The 13,725-nt window shown below is 47.3% G+C and overlaps 1 protein-coding gene across 4 annotated transcripts in view; it reads left to right on the top strand.

Annotated features, from left to right (window-relative positions):
- The first annotated feature begins 1,373 nt into the window (after nt 1–1,373).
- ATP2B1 (ATPase plasma membrane Ca2+ transporting 1) overlaps nt 1,374–13,725 on the top strand; it is a 64,679-nt gene continuing 52,327 nt past the window's right edge. The window contains exon 1 of one of the 4 annotated variants that reach the window (XM_082751761.1): nt 1,374–1,610. The gene's annotated coding sequence lies outside the window, so the exon portion shown is untranslated. Of the gene's footprint in view, nt 1,611–2,677; nt 2,816–2,926; nt 3,159–13,725 lie in introns of those variants that run through there. The other 3 variants (XM_082751760.1, XM_082751759.1, XM_082751762.1) reach the window with 3 other exon arrangements.

Raw genomic sequence — 13,725 nt, 5'->3', positions numbered from 1 at the left:
GAGCAATTTGGCAATGGTGACACCAAAAAGCTTAAAGAAAGAGCAATTGTTTGCTAGCATGATCGTTGCCTCATCTTTCCTGCAAGAGGTTGCTGGGGCTGCTCTGAGGCAGGATGCTGAGAGGATGCAGCGCAGCCTCAGGGGTGGTCTGCAAGGAGCGGTGAGGCAAGACAGAGCTCAGACAGACAGACAGACGTGTGCCAGCCACCAGCTGGCACAGAGAGCAGCCAGACCCAAGTGAATAACTTCCACTCATTTCTGCATTGACGCAGCTTGAACATGATCAGCTTTAGCAAGGTGGTCAGGAAAGCAGTTTCAAAACCAATTTGAGTTTAGATCCGTGCACAAAGTCCGTGTGTTCTCTACCTTCTTGTTCTGGGTCAAGCCCCTTATGCAATTTTGCCCAAAGGCTCCTAGTTCATAAACAAACAAACAAACAAACAAACAGCAAGATGGTCACTCAAACCTTGGCTGCCATACTCATATTTGACCAAGTATTGCAACGATCCAAATACACCAATTCATGTTGTGTTAAAACTCTAATAATAAGTAGATCAGATTCAGGCAACCCACTTAAATTCTCCATGACACATTTTCTGCCTCTGTAAAAATGTATGATATCGTTGGAGGGTTGGTCACAGAATGAGTTGAGCTATTGTCATTGATTTGTCAAGTCTGGCCTTTCCAAATTCCCTGCAAACCACGCTGAATTTTCCTGAAATGGTAATGTTTCCTCAAAAGATAAATGAAATATTTCCATAAATATTCCTTTGTGCATCTTGGTTTTGCTTGCTTGATATGACTGGTGACTTAAATTACACGGAATGTTTTCTGTTTCTCAATTACATGCCTTAACCTTTAGAAATAAGACGAGTGCCTACTTACAAAAATCATGAAGAATATTGTAGCTTGAGGATTAAGTTGAAAAACATTTTGAAATTCCAAGGGAGAAGATTCTGTAGAGCCAGAAGAAATTTCTTCTTACTTTCAAGCAATGTGTTTATGTTTTTATACTGTCCTCGTACAAAAGATCAAGAGGAACATTAAATAATTATTTTGTGCCATGAAAAATATGTCCACTTGGAGCATTCTACTATAACAGCGTTGCAAAAAATGAATGTTGATGTATGTCCCTCTGACCATGGCTTCCTTCCTTCAAAGACAACCAAGGGGAGTTATTCCCATCTGGTAGGTGAAGAACTGAAGCACTGGCTACTTAGCTTCCCTGGAGAGAAGAGGAAGCAGGTACAGGCGTACCCAAACTGCAATGCGTTAAGCACATCATCTCCTTCTTAGCTGCACCAAAGCTAATTTTGTCTGCCCGAGAGCTGGCAGATATGACAGATCTGTGCACAACAACACCTCTTGTCAAGCTGTATGGAGAATTGCAGCTCCAAGCAGCCAGGGAAGCCTCGCCGAGCGCCAGCAATCCGTGCCGAGGAGGGTGCTGAACTGCGGGCAGAATGCACGAGAACCTGGCTCGCGTGTGCTCGCGCAGCCCCGTAGTCTCCTCCTGGGGAGAGGCGCAAGAACGAGTCTCAGCAGAGCAGCCTGCGGCGCTGCTCACCTCGGTATTTTGATTTTTTCAGTCGACCTCTAGATATGTGGAGGTAAGGCGGTATTTTTAGCACCATCCCAAACGGGCAGGAGCCAATTACTGCTCACGGTGTCTCTGACTGCCTCGCTTGAACGAGGAGGGAGATGGGGCAGGGACTCAGGTAGGGGAGGGGGGAGAAGGAGGCACGGCAGCCACGCCGCTAGGGCGACCGCTTTATCTGCCGGTGCTGCGGGCTGCTCAGCGCTGCCTTCGCCCTGCCGCCCGAACTCCCCCGGCTCTGCGGCACCCGGGGGGGCTGCAGCGGCAGCGCTGGGCGAGGCGGGCGTGTGGGGAGCAGCACGACGTGTGGGGAGCCGGGGGTGCTCACGGCCCGGCGAGGCGCCCAGCGGCGGTGCTGTGTCAGAGGGGACGGCACTACAGCTGCCTGACGCGTGGCGGTGGCCGTGGGGTGCGGGTGCCGCACTGAAGCAGCCAGGCTGTGGTTTCATTCCCCGTTCCCCCCCGTCCTGCCCCGGCCCCCCCGGCTGCGGGCCGTCAGGGCGCCTCACGCGGTCACCCCCCCCCCCCCCACCTCCGCTCCACAACGGCTCTCGCAGGCCGGGGCCGCCCCCGGGCCCGCCACGCGCGGCCGGCAGGCGAGGCGCGCACACGCGGCCGGGCGCGCACACGCAGAGGCGCGCGGCCGCCCGGCCCCGCCGCGCCGCGCCGCGCCCCGCCCCTCGGGAGCCGCCGGTGGCAAAGTCACCGTCCCGCCGAGCCCGCCGGCCTCCATCAAACGCCGCGGCCCCGCCCCGCGACGTCATGGAAACAAGCGCGTCACCCCACCGCCAGCCAGTAGCGGTGCCGCGGGGGCGTGGCCTCCGCGCCTCGTCCCGCCCCCTCTCCTCCCCCCCCCGTTGAGGGGCCGCCGCGCCGCGGAGCCCCCCCCCTCCCCTCCCCGTGCGTCACGTGACCGGCGGCGGGCACCGGCGGGCGCGGGGCGGGGCGGGGGCGGTGGCAGCGGCGGGTGAGCGCGGGAGGTGGGGGGGGAGGGAGGCGGCCGGGGGGCGGTCGCACCGCGCCGCACCGCATCGCCCCGCCCCTCCCCGCCCCGCCCCGCCCCGCCCCGACCGGCGGCGCCCGGCTCCCGTAACGGTCGCCGCGCGGGGCTGGGGCTCTCCGCGGCGCTGCCCGGGGCGTGCGGCAGGAGGCGGGCGGCCGGGGACAGAGAGAGCGAGGAGAGAGAGGAGAGCGGGAGGCGACCCGCGGCTCCTGCCGGTGAGCAGGCGACGGGGGCGGGGCGGGCGGTGCGCGCCCCCCCCCCTCCCCTTCCTTCCCCTTCCCCTTCCTCCGCCCCCGCCTCCCCCGGCGCCCCCTCCCCGCCGCGGCTCGGTTCCCCGCTCCGCGCTCCCCCCGCCCCCTTCCCCTCCCCCCGCGGCCGCAGGGCGGGGGCGGCCGCGGGCAGGGCGGGGAGCGCGGGGACCTTGTGCGCTCGGCGGGCGGCGGCGGCGGCACCGGCAGCAGCAGCGGCGGCACCACCACCGCCGGCAGCAGCAGCAGCAGCAGCTTCACGGGCGCCTCGCCTCGTCCCGGCCGGCGGGGGCGGCCCCGCGGCGCCGAGGTAAGCGCGGTGGCGGCGGGGGGCGCCGCGCCTCCGCCCCGCTCCTTCCCTCCCGCCCCGCTCCGCTCCGCTCCGCACAGGCGCGGCGGCGGCGGCGTTGGCGGCAGGTGCAGGCGCTCGGCGGGGCCGCTCCGCCGCGGGGGGCTGCGGGCCGCCTCCGAGCCTCCTTCCCCGCGAGCCTCCCGCCGCAGCCGGTAACCGGAGCGCGCACCTCCAGCCGGGGCGTGCCGTGACCTTGAGGGCAGCGGATGCGGGGCTGCGGCGCGGCGGCAGCGCTGCCCCCCGGGGCCGCCCCCCGGTCGCCGTGTGCTGCGCGGCCCCGATGCAACCGCACCGGCATCACCCTCCCCCCTTCACACACCCCCCCCCCCCCCCCCCCCACCGCCGGGCACCGCGGGCCCGGCATCCGCCGCCCGGGGCCGGGATGCGGCTGGCGGAGCCGCCGGGGCGCTGTGGATCGGGAGTCTGAACGCGCGTCTGAACGCGCCGGCTCCGCTTCGCTTCCTGAAATGTGCCGCAGGGGGGTAGATGCACAGCGCCGAGGGCATTTCGGTGTCGTTTCGGCTCCCCCGGCACGGGGACCCCACCGGTGATGGTCTGTGCGTGCCGGCCGCCAGCTCCGCTCCTCGGGGTGCAGCCGGCGGCGACCCCCCCGCGCCGCGGCGGTGGGGCCGCGTTGGCAGCGGCAGCGCCCGGTCGGGGGCGAGGGGCCGGGTGGGCATCCAGGGCACGGCCCCCAGCCCGTCCCCGCTCCGGGTCCCGAGCCGGGAGACGTGCCGGGCATCGCCAGCAATCTGCGGTCCGCACTTACCTGCTGCGGGAGCAGTGCGGCGCAGCGCGCCCAAAAGCTGCTGCATCCCCTAAATGCTCCTGGATCCCAATGGGCTGGCGTCGGAATGGGATTTTTAGGTGGTTAAAAAGGGCTCGCCTAGGTAACTCGCCAACCTCTGGTTCGTCATATAATGTATGAGAAGGTGGTAGCGCTGGCCATAGCTGATGGGTTTTTATTTTTCCCTGTTTGTTTGAGCTTTCTGAGGATTTGTTCCAAACACCACAAATAGTGAATTCCAGCAGAAGTAAACTTGTGTATCTTTAAACTATTGACTTTGTTGGCAGGAATGGCTTCCAACGTACTAGAGCTTTAATACTTATGGCATAATGAATGGAAACTCTCTTCGTGTCAGTGGAAAAAGTGGTCACTGAATTCAGTCAGGGGAAAAAAAAAAAAAAAAGCTTGTACACTTAAATGTAAAATTTCTGGTCTGGAAGAGCATTGTTAGGTTGTTTGGTGTATTGCAGTTCTCTCTGTTCGTCATGGTAACCCACCCAGGTTGGGTTATTTGGAGAAAACAAGGGTCCTGTGTTACACACAGGTGTTTGTAGGTTTTTTCGGTCAGTATTGCTATCTTGGTGCTGAATTGCAACGTTACTTGTTCAGGTTGTTCAGAAGAGAATGCTGCTTGTGATGGTGGAAATTAAAATGATACAAGGCAAAAGTAATTTTTCTGTCAGCGTGGCCATGCTCCGCATACACGCAGTGACTCAGTATTGCATATTAAGCAGGCGTTGTGTTTGGGAATTTCAGGCGTAGACCAGATGAGTGTCACTTCAGCATGGGTTCAACTACAGGTCTTGGTTCCTTACAGACTCGAGTTGCATACAGATAATGGCATAAGCAAAGGATCCCCACTTGCACTTTATGAACTCAAACTAATAATCTAGGACTGATTCTACCAATTAAAATGCTCTGCTGCCTAATGCTGGAATCTCATTTAGAAAGTGACTCTTTCATGGACCGCAATACAGAACCTGTGTCAGCTGTTGGACTTGTGACCCTTTAAATCGTGTTGTGGAAGCTTAACAGGAAGCACAGACAGGCTTGTAAATATCTTGCAGCTCGTAGTCATAAAGGTCTAGTAATTAGTTTTTTCTTTTTTTTAACTGCTTGAGATTGTTCAGAGAAGAATATGATAAAATGGAAACAGTCATAAAATGAAGATAGTAAGGAGGAAAAGAAATGTATCCACTGAAGCAATATCAAAAAAATGATGCTTTGGAAGACTTGACTTTGCCACCATTTAAGATTTTAGAGCTGGGAACTCAATATTAACTGATGAGTTCAAAATGGACTTGGCAGAGCAATCAATAACATGCTGTAGCAAGCAAGTCTCCCTTGACATAAGGGTGGACAAGATAACCTAAAGTATCTTCTAACTCAAATTTCTTCCGTTAAGGTAGACTAAATATTAATGGCACTGAGCATTCTTTACCACTGAAATGTGACCTCAGTGATGTCTTTCAGTGTTTGAACTGTTTATTTTAATATACATTCTCTTCTGTTTTTAAAGGGAAAATAATGCCAGTGCAGCAAGTATGCGTATTTTGCTCAAAGTCAGCTCTCAGTTAGCAAAATTTTATCTAATGCAGATTAATGAGCAGCCGTGATTAGCCCAGGGCATGCCAATGTAAATTTTATTTTTGAGAAATAAGGAAAACTACTTCAATCTATAGCAGATTATTTTGGTACAGAAACACATGCTTACTTTCCTCCAAAAGGATCAATAAAATTGTAGTCATGTTCTTAAATTTATGCTCTTAAGTATTCCTAATTTTTTCTAAAATGAATAATAAGGAAGAAACCCAAGCTTGTTAAAAGCTTCTGTTCAAGAGATAGTGATCTTTTTTTTTTTTTTTTTTTTTTTCCGAGTATTTTAATTAAAAATTAGATAAAATCTAGGTATTGCAGTATTGTCTAAAAAGCTAAGATAAGCTCTTCTTCCTAGCTTGCTGTAGTCCAGGCAACAGTCTCAAGTAGGTTTATTTTTTGTATTCATCCTGTTGATGTTTTTCTTGAAGGTACCATTTTTGTTTCTCATTAAGAAGTTAACAGATTGTCTGCTGTACTCCTTGTTCTTCAAAAGTAATACTGTCGCCTGTTTAAAAAAAAAAAAGTGAACCCATGATGATTTATGTAGAGGAAGAGTATTTCTCACGTGTGCTAATGATTAGTTGCTAATCTAACTGAAAATGGCTGGTCTTCAGGTTTGGATTTCTGTACGATTAAATAACTAATTTTGTTACTAATGTTGCTTTTTCCCTAACTTTGGGTTCAAGTAGTGGATAAGATCATGTTCATTGATCGCATGGCAGAGAAATAAAAAGTAAGAATCTGAGTTGATGAAACCCCCACCAAACATTCATATCCACCTGTAAAGAGCAGGAATGTGCCCGGCATATCTGAAAGGGGGCACGCGCATCCAGAAGATGGAAGCAATAGCGATAATTAGAGTAGAAGGATACTAGATAAGAGGAATTTCTGGGAGTTACCATGTACAATGAAATCAACCGGCAGAAAATTAGACGGACCCACTGTTGCACCTTTCCAGACTGAACACAAATACATGGAATTGTCCAGTTCCTATTTTACTTCTAAACTATCAAGCTTTCAAATGCAGTTTATAAAAATGAGTTTCTAGTTTTCATGACAGGTTTCGTTTCATGTGAACAGTAAATTTGAGGGATCTGCCTGTTCAAGCTATTCATATTCCAGTAAACATTATGAAAGTGATTTCTGCTGCCACTTATAAATCTTATTCTAAATGACAGATGACAGCGGGAGGTGTTATTAGTTTAATTTTGGTGAATTGCAAAGTAGGCATGAGGCTTTCTCAGTTGGTATTTCGAAGGTCTGGTGGGAGAAGAAATGTAAAGAAAATGTAGGAGGTGTTTTTAGGAAAAAAAAAAAAAAAAGCCAGAAATGGCTCTAAAAATAAATCCAAATTCTTTTTCTCCAATAATAGATAAGATGTAAGCACATGTTACAAGACAAATAACGTCTGCCCTGTCTTGGGGATGCATGGGGGAGAATGGATTGAGGGAAGAAGATACATCCTTCTGTTAGAGCTGTTGCCAACTGCAGTGTGCAGTTAAGGAGCGTGTAGATAAATTTTGAGGATGACAGGGTTGATGAGCTTTGCTGCTGGTCACAAAGTCTGGGTCATTTTGTCATTAAAAGAATGATTGGTGTCTTCTCAGCACAAGGGGGTAATGTTGGTTTATTGATGGCTTTTTCTTTTTTTCTTTTTTGGTTCTGCTGTGGAAAAGAAACCCAAGTAAGTTCTTGCATGACCTTTCACTTACTGTTAACTTCAGTGGTCTACGTGTCTCAGTCTTTCAATATTGCTTACAAGCTGGATGCTGCCTTCATTCCCAGTAAGCACAGGAAACATCATGTTCTCAAAACGCACTTCTGCGGAGCCTATCGCTTGTAATCTGCTACCCTTACTTGTGCCCTTATATTCACAGAAAGATAAGGTGGCAGTAGGGAATACAACACTATTAGGTTCTGACCACTTGGTGTACAGTGTCTGGACTGTGAAGAAGAGGCCTGAGATGCACCATGTTCTGAATTAGTTGGTAGTGTCAACCCCCGTCTCAAGGCAGACAGGGTGATTCAACCACTCTTATTGGTTGTAACAGAGGTACTAACGTGCCAACTCCTGTTCTTAGCCCTGCCATCACAGTGTTTATCAATATGGTGATAGGCACTGTACATAAAAATAAATACACGCACGCTACAGTTAATTTAAGTAGCCATGCAACTTCCTGGGATTTAACCTAGGATTCATAGTTGCGTGTTCTCTTTCTGACTCTTGTGTCTTTATTTAAACTGAAATTTTGGTATTTATTTTAAGGTTCTGAGTCTGAGGTGATCTTGATCATCTTTAAAGTACATGTACCAGTGAAAAAAGATTGAATGCCCTTTACCCTGGAGTAAAAGATGTGCCTTATAAAAAGGTCACACAGCCTTTTTGACATATTATTTGACAACTGACTATCTTGTCTGCATGGCTTTTTCAAGATTGCTGCTGTGTGTGTGCAAACATGAGAATGTGTTGCTTGTGGTTTCTACTATGGCTTCCTGAGCAACTGCATTTTTAATGAAATCAAGACTTCTTGCGTATTGCACGATAAGATTTCTCAAGTAATAATAGCAATAATAATAAAAACAACACATGAAACCAAAAAACACCCACAAAAATACCCACAACCAAAACTCACCACCAACAAAACGAAAAGCAACAGTACATGATAAAATAAGTTTCATCTGCAAAGCCAATCACAATATGTATCTGGCTTTGAAACAAATTAAAAATAACTGATACCTCCTTCTGGAGAAAGGTGGAAGAACAGAGACATCAGCTGTGCACGATGGAATTTTTCTACCATCAAAAGGAATAGCCAGAGTGTTCTGCTCTTAATTGGTGTAAGGAGCTTAGCAACTAGCAGTTAAGAAGTTTTGTGGCTACTGCTAACTTTTTTTTAGGAAACCCTGTAGAATATAATAAAACATTAGGAGGATGGCCACTGTGACTCTTCAGAAGTTTAGAGAACACTTACATGGTAAGTGTTCCGAGAAATGTCTGTCAAGTTCTAAACAAAATACTTGCTAATCATTTCTATTAAGATGATTGATTACTTATATTTTTTGTTATTATTCTGGAGCTACAGCATCCTTGTATCATGGCCTTCTCCAGCTGCTGTGTTGATCATCATAATCAGAGACTGTGAGGACAGTGAGACAACCATTTCTGTTCTCTCCTCTTTAGCCTGTCACCACGAGTAGAAAGTTTGGTGGGGTGGCAGAGGTGATCAGGTGGCTGCATTGGTTTCTACAGCATTCTGAGTTGCTCTATACTTTTCTTCTCGTTTGTGCTACACTGACCCTTTGGCTCACTGCACCAGTACTTGTGCTGGACAATCCTAGTGCACAAAATAGGCTTCCCATGGCATGAGGTGAGAGGCACAGCTCACAGGATGGAAGCAGTGTTAGTATCTGAATAGCTGCTGTGTGAATGTTCTTACTTGTGTAGCTCTCAGGTGAAACTGCTTGCTAGAAAGTAGTAACCTTTTCACATAAAAGAGCTTGAAGTTACTGTTCTGATAGCAGATTGGAAAGTAGTTGGAGTGCCGGCCATGAACTAATGGCTTTCCAGAAAAGATTCTTTGGATCTATCCATAAAGATCGTTGCCCTAGGTAAAATATTAAAGAATATTGCAACCATTTGCTGTATGCCTCAGTGGTTTCTTATGCTGTAGAGGAGGAAATGAGGAACTGTTTGTCATACTGTGCACCTGGGCTTGCTTTCTGAGGCTTTGCTTGGATAAGATGGAGGGGATAGAAGCAAGAAATGAGTAGAAACCATGACAGGTATGGTTAGCCCTTATGTTATCTGAGAAAGGGTGGTATTTTCGAATCTCTCCTGGCTGTTCAGATGCAGTAGAGACTAAAGCAGAAGCTTAATATGCACCGTTGAGCAGGATTTTTTTCACTTCCCTATATGTGCTACTGCTATTGCTGTTGAGTCACTTTGTGCTTAAATTGTTTCACACTGGTTGGGTCTGCCAGTTTTGTCCTTCGCATGGGAACAAAGCTGGTACACAACTTTGAAACCTATGGATAATAATGCAAATCAATACTTAAATCAGTGCAGTATCTAGCAACCACACCCTGGTGAGTTTGTGTGAAACATAAAATAATTTAATCTGACTAGCAGTGTCTGTGCCAAACAGCTTTAAAATATATACATATATATGTATTTGGGAAGCTGGAGACTGACAGCTGGAGAGGGTAGGGAAGGCATTCCACCACTGGTAACGCACTGATTCCAGCTGTCTTTCTTCTGCTTTATTAACAGCTCAGATCACTTCAGCTTGTGTTCACCTACTTCAGCTCTGAAATCCATGTAGTTGTGACAGCTTCTTCACATCCCGCAATGAGCTTGCTTTGCAGAGTGAAATGCCTCAACGTCTTCATGAAGTCCTGTTTCAGCAGTGTATTTTGATAGCAGGTGCATCTGGCTGTGGTGACTGCAGATGTAGGGGCTCATTTCTGAACTGAATCTATACATCTAAAGTGAAGTTCTCAATTATCTCAGTAAAGCGCTCAGTTATCTAAAATTTGAGAGAAGCATGGTCTATTGTTTTTTTGTTTTGTTTTGTTTTTTTTTTTTTCTTTATATTTGGTTTCTGTTAGTGGAAGCATTTGTAATGGATCTACCCATAAAATGGAGATGGCTTCTCAAAGCACACACTGTTGTACAGGAGCCTTTTGAAATAGTGCATAGCCATTGAATAGTGCATAAAGCTGTCTGAGTATGAAATAGTGTATAAAGCGGTGGCATGGATGTCATCTACTTATGAGTGAGCAGTTTGTGTGGATTTCTTTCCGCTGTCCAATAATGGCATTTCTGACTTTGGACAGCAGCTTTGAGAACCACCTTCCAACAATTCCTCAGAAAAGGTTGTCTGCATTGTCCTGACTATGTGAAGTTTGACATCCTAAAGCTACAGTGTGAATTCTGGCTGCTTCAAAGCTTAGAAAATAAGTTCACCAGATAGAAAAATACAATAGGTGGAGGATATTAATTTTTGTTTTCTGTTGAGATAGTGCAGTAGCATTTTAATTGGTGGACTCATCAATCCAAAAACTGAATTGCTGTATTTGTATGGACCTGAAGTTTTATATTCTCATTCCATTGCTGAATGTAAGGCTAAACAAATGAATATGGGGAATAAAGCTATATTATTAATCTTAGTCAAAATGGTTTGAACTGCCCAAAGTAAATACAGTGTAATTTGGTCATAAAATAGGCCTGTTGTGAGCTTCTGATAGGTGTTGCCAAAGGTGCCTCCTGAACACGATTGAGCTGACAAAATAATAACACTACTGAAAGACCTTCTTCCCTGCAGTGGTTCAGAATAGCTGGAAATGGTGACATGTGTCCAGTACTGGGCTGAACTAGCAGGGCTCCTAGGCAATCCAGATCCCTCTGGGTGAAGGCAGACAAAGTTGGGGCTGTCCTGGGCGTTGCCCATGTCAAGTGGCTGCCTTGCTGCAGTGGAACAATGCAGATCCAAAGGAGTAGACTGTGTCCTGGTGGTATAAAACGTCTCTGCCTTGAGAAGCTCAGCAAAGATGCACATGATGCCCTGCACCTTGAGTGCAGCTGCTCTGTGTGGCAGTTCAGGTCAAGGGCTGTTTGGTTAGGGAGGAGGTCTGTGGGAAAGGTCTCGGGCATCTTGGGCATGGTCCTATCTTGTACCTAAAGGAGACCTACAGGAAGTCTGGGGAGGGACTGTTTACAGTGAGCATTGTGATAGGACAAGGGTAATGGTTTTAAACTATAAGAGGGTAGATTGAGATTAGATATAAGGAGGAAATTCTTCACTCAGAGGGTAGTGAGGCCCTGGCACAGGTTGCCCAGAGAAGCTGTGGATGCCCTGTCCCTGGAGGTGTTCAAGGCCAGGCTGGATGGGGCCTTGGGCAACCTGGTCTGGTGGGAGGTGTCCCTGCCCATGGCATGGAGTTGGGATTAGATGGCCCTTCCAGTCCAAAGCATTCTTTGATCTTTCCAGACAAGTGGGTTTGGAGTTGGCAGAGCGCTTGTGTGCTGGTGAGGACTAACCTGTTGAGGTTTGTGCTACACTGGGAGGGGACAGCCTCCACCAGCATGTTGACCTTCAGAAGGAGCCACATGCATTGCTTCTGTCTTCTTGTCACTAATTCTCATCTAGGTCTGTTCCCTGACCTTGTGGTCAGGTGAGCATTAGAGCCAGCACACGCCAGGGCACAGGGCTATACCTTCTGGCAGCAGCCTGCGTTCAGATATTCCTAAACTAACTGTGAAACCACATCCTTACTCTCACATGTGCCTGCTTTTACATGGTAATGTATCTGCTCAATATGCTAATTCAGCGAGCTGGCTGCCGTTAACATTGGTAGCGCAATCCTTGCCCCTTACATAACCACCTCAACAACTGAAACCAGTCACTCCAGGCCTCTTTTGCTGCTGAGCAGACATAAGTACTTCCAAGATGAGATTCATGTGACTATTTTAGATTGTGTCCTAGATAGCTTCTGCTGAAAGATTAAATTCAGCTCTAATTTATCCATTTCCTATTTAAAAGGAGAAAAAAAAAAGCAGCCTGGGGTTCATACTTCAGATAGAATTGTTACCGTTTGTTCAGGTGGATCTCACACATGGTGGTAAGAAAGAACAAACTTTTAACAAGTGTAATTCAAATAACAGACTTCAATGCATCTGTCCCCTTGGTGAAAGGAAAGTGGGATGGCGAAGGGCAAAACTTAGGAGTTGTTTTCTAAAAACTAAAATTTTCATCTGCTACATGCTGTCTTTTACTAATTAAGTACTAAATTTAAGAGAGTGATTAATACTGGAATCAGTAAGTGTTCAGCAGTATACTAAATATAAGGTGTTAAGCATTTCAAGTTAAAAACAGGTAACTAAACTTCTGCAGATACTTAAATATAGCTACTGTGATTTTAAAATGTACATTTTGGAGTTTGCTGTAGATACTTATCCAAGAAGAAAAGTACTACATACATACAAGTGTTTTATTATTTCAGAGCTTTTTTTGCACCCCATCTATTTCACCAATGGATAACATTGTATGTTACTGATTAAAATGCCAGTCCGAGTCGTGCAAAAGGGTATTATAAACACAAAGATGTGCTACTACTAGGATTTTAGGAGTAATACAGAAGCTTAGGTGAAGTACATTCAGCTGTCAGTGAGACAGTCTTTAGTCCCTTCAAGTCTTCCTTTTTCTTATTTGTGTCTCTTTTTTAAGATACTAAATATTACTAAAGATATTATTACTTTGGAGCTTAATGAGACGCCAGTTGCAAGTTGAAATACAGTTGTGGTATTATGTTAAACAATTAAATTGCTCTGTGAATTTGTGGCATTAACCTTGCTTATACCAGCTGTCTGACTTCATAGACATATAAATTCAGTAATGTCTTTTTTAAAACAGCTTTTCTGAGAGTATAGTTTCACATTTGCTTGACTTAAACAGGTTCTGCATAGCTCTGTCTCCTGTTTTGAACTGGCACTCATACGAGCTTATCAGTGTAGTGAGCCTGGTTATAGATCCAGTCTGCCTGAAACCTACATTTTTCCTGTATTGATCAGCTTCCTAATCAAACTTGTTCTGCATCTGCCAAAACTCTCCACTTTCATGAGACAAGAGTAATTTCGGGAATGAAAGGATAATCAGGGTGGTTGGGACACATCTTGATCCTTGGACATCACCTTTCTTGTGACAGAAGAGGCAGCAATTTTTGTGCTGCTACAGTGTGCTGTGCATCCTGACCACAATCCTAGGAATAGGATAGTGTGAGCAAAAAGGAAGTGGTGCTTGAGCCCTGAATTTTGAAAGCAAAACTATGGCATGGTCCTCAGCCATACAGGAGAGGAACTGCAGTCAGCTGTACGATATTTAACCTTAAGCTTGTTCTGTAAGAGAGGAACCCATTTGGCCCACAATGACTTACTCATTTAACAAATCTGTAAAGGAAAAATGAAGCTGAGAAGTGTAGGACGTGGGCAACAGAAGCAGCCATCTAATTTACTAAAGGATGATTTTTCTATTTTTAAAACCTGAAACAAGTGAACGGTAAATTCCATTGCTCTAGGGGCATTCTTCTTCTTGGGCAAGGTAGTGATTAAAGTCTAATGATTGAAGCTGTCAAAGCTTCTTA

Source organism: Aythya marila (genome assembly GCF_965140915.1).
Source record: "Aythya marila genome assembly, chromosome: 1".
Classification (NCBI taxonomy): domain Eukaryota; kingdom Metazoa; phylum Chordata; class Aves; order Anseriformes; family Anatidae; genus Aythya; species Aythya marila.
Note: the sequence above shows the minus strand (reverse complement) of the source record. Positions and strands in the feature narration are given on the sequence as shown.